The sequence below is a fragment of the Triticum dicoccoides genome, chromosome 5B (assembly GCF_002162155.2).
Source record: "Triticum dicoccoides isolate Atlit2015 ecotype Zavitan chromosome 5B, WEW_v2.0, whole genome shotgun sequence".
NCBI classification, from domain to species: Eukaryota; Viridiplantae; Streptophyta; class Magnoliopsida; order Poales; family Poaceae; genus Triticum; species Triticum dicoccoides.
The window spans coordinates 57,354,521-57,361,486 of NC_041389.1; the positions used below are offsets into that span (position 1 = coordinate 57,354,521).

At 44.7% G+C, this 6,966-nt stretch overlaps 1 pseudogene; it reads left to right on the forward strand.

Moving 5' to 3' along the window:
• Positions 1-2,601, forward strand: part of LOC119309026 — a 9,356-nt pseudogene extending 6,755 nt beyond the window's left edge.
• Positions 2,602-6,966: the final 4,365 nt, after the last annotated feature.

Here is a 6,966-nt window from a genome sequence, read left to right on the forward strand (position 1 = left end):
GTGCATATACTAATAAATCTGCTTCGTGGTGGAGTATGATGAAGTTTTTTACCACAACAAGCCTTCCGACATGCATGTTGCCTTTTGCCAACCAAAATATAGATCCACATGGTTAACTTGGCTTAATGCTTCCATGTTTTATGTAGATATCGACGAGTGTAAACAGCCACAATTATATCCATGCTTCGGCAAGTGTACCAACATGGACGGATCTTTCGAGTGCACGTGCTCACAAGGATACCAAGGAAACGCCACCCACAAAGATGGTTGTGTCCAATCCATAAACACAGGTGGGCACTATTGCTTCTTACTTTCCCCAGGATCAAGATGTATATAAACTATCTTAGATAAAGCACAATAGTTTTAAAACACGTACTTCTCCTCCTTTTCCAAAATGTAATTTTTAGGTTTGTTCTAAGTAAAACATCTTTAAGCCTAACCAATTATATATAAAATATACCAACATCTTTAAGAATGAATTAGCTTCATTAAATCAATTATGAAATGTGTTGTCAAGATGTCTTTATTTGGTGTCACATATGTTGCTATATTTTTTACACGTTTGTAAGACTTAAAAGTTCGACTTTGAAATCATAAAGATACTAACATTTTGGAAATGGAGGGACTAGGTGAAAGATATTGTTCCTTCTCAATCATATTTAGAAAATCCCTCTTGTTGTCTTAAATGCAAAGAATATTCTCATACTTAGTTCTATGTATTAGCTCATGAACAATAAAAATAGAGTATGTTGCATGAAAAATAAGATAAAAATTAGTTATGCGATGCAGATACAATTCAGATTTCTTCTAATAAATCTAGATTATACTAATATATTATTTCAAGCGGCGAAAATCCCTAAATAAATCAATTGCAACCCACAATTATATAAGACTGGAATGCCGCCATTTTATAGAGGAGTAAAGAACACAATCAATAAGAAAGTTTTTTAATGATGCATAGAAGAAGAAACTTATAAGAATATATCTACGTAAATATGCCATGAAACATATTTTTTTCATTACTACTAACAGGTGAATACATTTCAAAATTCCGAAATAGAAGCCAATACTTTCTCTAGCTACCCATACTATTACCTACGTCCTTTCTCATGCGAACCACCTGCGATTTTGGTTGGTAGCTGGTTAGCGACTTACATGGGTTAAATATTGACCCCTCCTATAGTTGGTTCACCTCAATTTGAGACATAGTTTTGGCTGGATTTTGATATTTTTGAAATTTGAACCTGGTATAGTTAGTACATTTCTGGTCAATTGGGTGACACCTCCCCCCCCCCCCAAACAGGACTTCAAACCCTGAGTCCAACCTCATATTTGTTCCTTTAACTAATATTATGTCACCGCATACGCTAATTACGAGCCCATCAATCTATTTTTTGCAGGTTTAATCATTGGCCTATCAGTTTCTAGTGGCCCAACTATTCTAATTTTGTTTCTTGCCTCAAAGATAATAGTACGCAAGCTTAAGCATAAAAAGGAACAAAAGTTGAGACAAAAGTTCTTCAATCAAAATCGTGGACAATTGTTGCAAAAATTGGTATCTCATAGGTCAGATATTGCAGAGCGGATGATTATCCCACTAAGGGAGCTAGAAAAGGCCACAAACAAGTTTCATCCAACTCGTAAGCTTGGTGGTGGAGGGCATGGTACCGTATACAAAGGAATTTTATCAGACTTGCATGTTGTTGCAATAAAAAAGTCAAATATTGTGGTCAAGAGTGAGATTAACGAGTTTATAAATGAAGTTTCCATACTCTCACAGATCAATCATAGGAACATTGTAAAGCTTTTTGGATGTTGTCTTGAGACGGAAGTCCCCTTGTTGGCTTATGAGTTCATTTCCAATGGAACCCTATGTGATTATCTTCACAAGAAACCACTAAGATCAGTACCTTGGCGAGACATATTAAGGATTGCAATAGAAATTGGCAAAGCCCTTTCTTACCTTCACTCGGGTATTTCTGTCCCCGTAATACACAGAGATATAAAGTCCACCAATATACTTCTTGATGATGCTTTGACAGTGAAGGTGTCTGACTTTGGAGCTTCAAGGTACATTCCTAAAGATAAAACAACAATTACAACAGTTGTACAGGGAACGTTGGGATATTTAGATCCTATGTACTTTTATTGTGGACGTCTAACAGAAAAAAGTGATGTTTATAGCTTTGGAGCTATTCTCGTTGAGTTACTTACAAGGAGGATGCCAATTATATATAGATCCTCCACCGGTGACGGGCTGGTTGCACAATTTGTTGAACTGCTTGCAGAAGGTAAATTGGTAGAAATACTAGATCCTCAAGTAATTGAGGAGGGAGGTAGCCAAGTTGAAGTGGTAGCTTCTCTAGCTATGTCGTGCATAAAGCTAAGAGCAGAGGAGCGACCAACTATGAGGTTAGTGGAGATGACACTAGAAGCACTTCAAGGACCAAAGAACATTTTCGGGGTCGGGATGCAACATATGAGGGGAGTTATTCGGCAATGAGATATACATCACCAGTAAGAAGGACAAGCTTAGGGGACACGAGCAGGCAATATAGTCAAGAAGAAGAGTTTGTGTTGTCCACAAGCTACCCTCGATAGTCTTACTTACAGTTAACATGTGGAAGAGTTGGTATGTATAACATGCATGTGTGTTGTGTACGTTCGAACATTGTGAGTGCTTCAATTTGTTGTTGCTTTAATGTTATGTTTCTAATCAAAGTATGTCAATTAGATGGTTGATTGTTTCTTCATTGAACAACTGCTTCCTTCATAATGTGGGCACTCACCTATAGTACATATACTTAATTTTTCATCATGCTGGGTTGCCCTAATTTCCATTGCTCACATAGTAGAAATTTTGAAACAAAATTCAAGGTATATGTAGCGCTCAAAATGTTGTTGATCAAAGATATAGTTAGCTAGTGCGGTTAATATTTTCTATTAAAAAATTCAAGGTGAATTTAAAAATAACTAGCAAAGTAGCCCCTTCCTGTAAATCTGCGCGTACAACATATTATTTCACAATTTTGAATCTTAATGGGAAATCAATATTTCACAACTTTTAAGGGACGATTTCGGTGGACAATATCTACCAAAGAGCTCTAGAAATAGTTATTAATGATCTATGCTGATTAAATTAATTTGAATTTTATTAGTTATATTATTTTGTGAAAACAATATATTTATTCTCTTTTAAAACCTTATATATGATAATATTATTTAGTAATTCATACTATACTCATATGCTACTTAAAATTAATTTGAAAGCTAAGCTTATAAAAAGTGTAATTTAATCTTTTTGTGTGCATTTTTTAATAATGGCAGAAGACTCTAGAATAGTTGTTTTACAATGAATGGATAAAATATGATGGGAGTTACTTTTACAAATAAAAATAATTAGAGTCAAATCTCAACTTGCCATCTTATGTGAGATACCTTTATTTCACAATTTTAAATGGGCATTTTTTGTGAAAAAAATGATAGTGGGACCCCTGGGGTATGCCCATGTGAAGAATTCTGCCTAAGAGCAACTCTAGCAGACCCCGCAAAAAGCCCCGACCCGCAAAATAATCGCCAAAATGCGGATCGGTGAGTAAAATCCCGCCTGAACAGACCCCGCAAAGGCGACCGGCCCGCAAAAATATTTGAGGGGCGTGGAAAAATCTCGGCCCCAACCCGCGAATACGCGGGTTTCCCCCTCGCCCTTGTGGTGCCCTGCATATAAGCGGAAGCGGTTGGTGGGGGGGGGGGCATTTCAGCCCGCGCTTTTCCCACCAACCACCTCCCCTCTCCCCCTCGCCCCGCCGCCGGGCCGCCGCCCAAGTTTCCGGCGAAAGCAGCCGGCGGGAGCACGCCGAAAGGACGCCACACGCATGAGGCCTCCCCTCCCCCCTCCTGCGTCAGCGGGCCGGAAAAGTTGCGGTCTGCAGCCCTTTATCACGGGCCGCCGGATTTGGCTTTTCCGGTCGCCGGTGGCTGTGCCAAGCGATGGAATGGTCGGGGAGCATCTTCCGCAGCCCCGGCAAGGTCGCATCGTCGCATGCAGGTACAGGTTCGTCCTCCCGCTGCCGCCGACGATTTGCGGGCATGGATCCGTCCGGCCGTCCATCGGGCTCGGCGCTCGCGCAGCGGCTCTATGGCTCGCCGATGCCGTTCATACAGTGTGACGACTGCACGCGGACAGTGCTGCGGCTAACTTCAGGCATGCCGAAGCACTCCGGATGGGTGTTCTTCAAATGCGAAAACGATGGGGTACGTGCTGTTTTCGTTCGGCTCATTTTGGTAGCTCATTCTTTGGTTCAATTGCGGTAGCTCATGCCGAACATCATCATGTGTGTAGGAAGATGGATGCTCATTTTGGTTTTGGAAGGCAGATACATTGATTTATTGATAGGAAGAAACTTAATAGACGTTGACGCACTCCTTAGAAGAATCAAAGGCAATGATGCGGCTAGAGGGGAAGCAACGTCTACTTCTTTCGAACCAAAGATGAAGAAAGAAGAATGCAAAATCAAGAATCCAAACATCAACAACGAATGCATGAAGAAGATATTAGTCCAACTAGTGGGAGCAGTTATGGAAGTTGGAAATCTTCATACTTGTGGTTCTTGTTTTCTTTGGTCTTGCTATTCTAGCAAAGATTTGGTGATGTCTTATGTATCCAATGTTGTTGAAAAAGCAAAGAAATGCATTATGTTGGATCAAATTAAGGTGCAAATTTAGGTTTTCCGAGCCGGGAGGAGCTGCGCCAGATCAGATCCCGCAAAGACAACCCGTAAAAGAGCATATTCCGCAAATATCCTTATTTACGGGTCCGTTATGCGGGGTCTGCATCTGCGACCGTCCGCGCCGGCCCGCAAAGCCGTTTTTCTGCGAACTGCAAACGTGTTTTGCGGGCCGGCCGTATACGAGGTCTGCTAGAGATGCTATAATAGACCCTGACTGTCTGAGTCTATCCGAAGGAAAGGATCAGTCGGTGGGGCCGGCATCGATAATCCCATCTGACTGAATACCACAACCTCCATCCATCCTTTTAAGAGACTTCAATACCATACATAGGTGTAGAACATTTCATCTTAAGCTTCTACATCATTAGCAATTGTTTCCGAGACCTTATCAAATAAAACTCCCATTCTATCATTTTTTCTGCAAAAGAATTATTCAGTTCTTTTTGGGAAGTGATACATTCTTTAATCATTGCCTCTAGATCAGTGGGTGTTTGATTACTTCCATAAGAGTTGTTTGAAATATATGGCTTAGTGAAAGAGTATGGTGTCCCATGTTCGGTTTTGGTAATTTATGACAGTCACTATGTAGAGAAAAGTCTGAAATAAATCTTGAATTCGTATTCTCGGTCTAAATCAAACCCTCATCTCAAATTCCTTGAAATTGGCACCCCGTCCTTTGTAATCCCGGTCCATCCCGGTGGTTTTGACCTGAAATCTTGTTTGGGCTCCAGGATTGCTTACGTGGCACAGGGTGAACGGAGAATCCAACATTTTCTTGCCATGGAGCTTGCTGGTGACGTACTGTAGATTGTACTCCCATGGTTGAACCTCTGGTTCCAACATGGCTCCCCATCGGCAACGGTCCGGCGCGTAGATGGTCACGATGGACAGTAGGTCCAGGTCGGCATTGGTCACCACCTGATGCTCGACGCTCTTTTATCCGTCGTTAGTGAGCAGAGTCGTTGAGATTGACAACGAGCGCGCGGGATGGGGTGAACGTGCACCCAGGCGCTAGCTCGGAGGACCTGCAGCCTCGCGCAGCCGGCATCATGGTGGAGCACGGTGATCGCGCTCCCGTCCCGTAAAAAAAATTAATTTGGGCCGATGCGGCTGGCAGGAGCGAGAGGCTCTAGCGAATGAACCATCCTCTTTTCACTGTTTAATTAGACATAGTCTTATTTATATCAGGGAGGCTAATGTTCACCTATCATCACTGGTAGACAAAACCAAACTGTAATCGTGTCATGTCACTACACGAGACTCAGATTTGCTCTTTTCAAGGAATTGTTTATGTTCAACCCAAAGTCAATCAAATTGCACGTTAAGATATATAACGTTCAAAATTGTTGGTGATGTTATCCAACTTTTTTGTCATGGTTTCTAAATTATATTTTTGCTTCATAATACACACAGTTTATTTGTGCAAATTTAAAAACACAAATGCTTGAAGATGGTAAACGTAAACAAAAAGATTTCTCTCCCAGATTCAATAAAGTGAGACTGATTCGGGCCGCTCCCCCTCCCCCCGAGCCGCTCCCGCGAGCGTCTCCGGGGGCAAACCCTAGCCCCGCCTCAGGCCCTCCCCTCCCGTCCTCCCTCCCCCGCCGCTGTCGCGAGGCGCCGCCGAGCAAAGCTCGGCCGGTGTAGGTGGCGGCGGGCCGCTCTTCCCTCCCGACGCGTGCGGCTCTGGACGCGGGTCCGAACGGCGCACGGGGTCGTCGGGCTGCCGTGGGGCCCGGCGGCGCGGTGGCGGGCTTGCGGAGCGGCCAGCCTTCTGCCTGGCGGTGGGTGGCGGCGTTTTGAGGCTCCATCAACGTGCAGTGGCTGCGGGGCGGCGTCCTTCGGGCGGTGGCGCGGGGGTCGCATGTGCCCAGATCTGTCCGGGTTTGGCACCGGCGGCTCGTCGGCTGGCCGGGGCTGCGGTCAGCTTGGCCCACGACCTTCTCCTCCCGGCTGCTTGCTGGGGTAGGGGCGGGCGTGGTGGCGGCGGTGGTGGTGCGGACCGTGGGGGCGGTTGGCTGCATCTCGTGATGGATCCTGCCGCGCCTCGGTGCCGCGGGCTCCGACTGGCTTGGGCTGCGGTCGGCTGGGGCTTCGTGCGTCTCGACGGAGGTCTCAACGGCGTGGTTGTGGCGGTGCCGGGCCGGAGGTTGGAGACGACGACCGCGGCGGCTCTTTCGGATCTGACCTCCCGGTGGCGCGGGCCGCGAAGGCTAGGGCTGCGGGCGGCGGCCCT